Below are 1,084 nucleotides of genomic sequence, written 5' to 3' on the forward strand. Positions count from 1 at the left end.
AACAAATCCGGACCTGGTGGGTATTGACGGACGGCGGAGCACGGAGCCGTCATGCAGCAGAGTCGATCCGCAACCGTTACGCATCCTTTGGAAATTGCGGGTGCACATTGTCCGCAGTAACATGACCTGACCTGAAAGAACATCACGGGGCAGTCTTCTCTTATTAGTGTGTATGTTTTTGATTGCATGTGCAGTATATATGCACTACACCTACACTTTGCACAAATATTTAACTGCACGTCTCCTGATATATCTAACTCAACAGAAACAAAACAGAGAGCAGATGCTAGCCTTGAGCACAGATTACACAGTGTAATTGCCAATTGTGTGCTAATTGCAAACGGTTTAAACAAAGGTTACAGTGGCAGGAGAAGTCACTGATTGCTTTTGCAACTCCAGAATTGGTACGCAGTTGGTGGGAGTCAGTGAACCAGCTCTGTGGCTCCAGGGCATCCTTATGTCAGCTAGCTTGTTAGCGCCCTCCTAGCCTGTGTACTGACAGGAAGCAAAACAACACCACTTACTTCACTGATCCTCAGTGTCAAACACACATTTTTGCCCTGCAAGGAAATATAGATTCAGTTTACATTCACAGTTGCAGATGTAACTGTGACAAAAAAAAAACAAGTATGATAGCTTTACTAACTTCATCTTTTCAGATTCGAATTCAGACATTTTTAAAGAAGGATCTTTAGCATCTGCTGGCAGTTCCTCCATCAGTTTGGTTCCATTTGATATTTGTTTGTCCTAGATGTAAGTACTATATGTTGCCTAGGTTTTCCCCAAATGTAATCTTTAGAGCAAATGTGTCTTTTAGTGGGACTTTTAGTCTTTGCTATTCCTAACAAAGAAGTAAAAAATGTAGTATAAGAAAGTGATTAATTAAGTGGGATTTGATATTTGATCAGGTATGACACATTTTGGCACCTATTTTAAGACTTTATTTGCAACTTAACTGCTAGAAATCTTGTTTTTGCTTTTCACCTTCCAACAGAGATGTTTAAGTGTACTCTGGGTACACTGTGACATCACTGGTGTGTGTGTGTGTGTGTGTGTGTGTGTGTGTGTGTGTGTGTGTGTGTGT

General features: G+C 41.1%; 1 protein-coding gene across 6 annotated transcripts in view; it reads left to right on the forward strand.

Moving 5' to 3' along the window:
- LOC116673091 (voltage-dependent calcium channel subunit alpha-2/delta-1) overlaps positions 1 to 1,084 on the forward strand; it is a gene marked incomplete at its 5' end in the record, with an annotated part of 91,254 nt that overhangs the window by 43,418 nt on the left and 46,752 nt on the right.

The sequence above is a fragment of the Etheostoma spectabile genome, chromosome 23 (genome assembly GCF_008692095.1).
Source record: "Etheostoma spectabile isolate EspeVRDwgs_2016 chromosome 23, UIUC_Espe_1.0, whole genome shotgun sequence".
NCBI classification, from domain to species: Eukaryota; Metazoa; Chordata; class Actinopteri; order Perciformes; family Percidae; genus Etheostoma; species Etheostoma spectabile.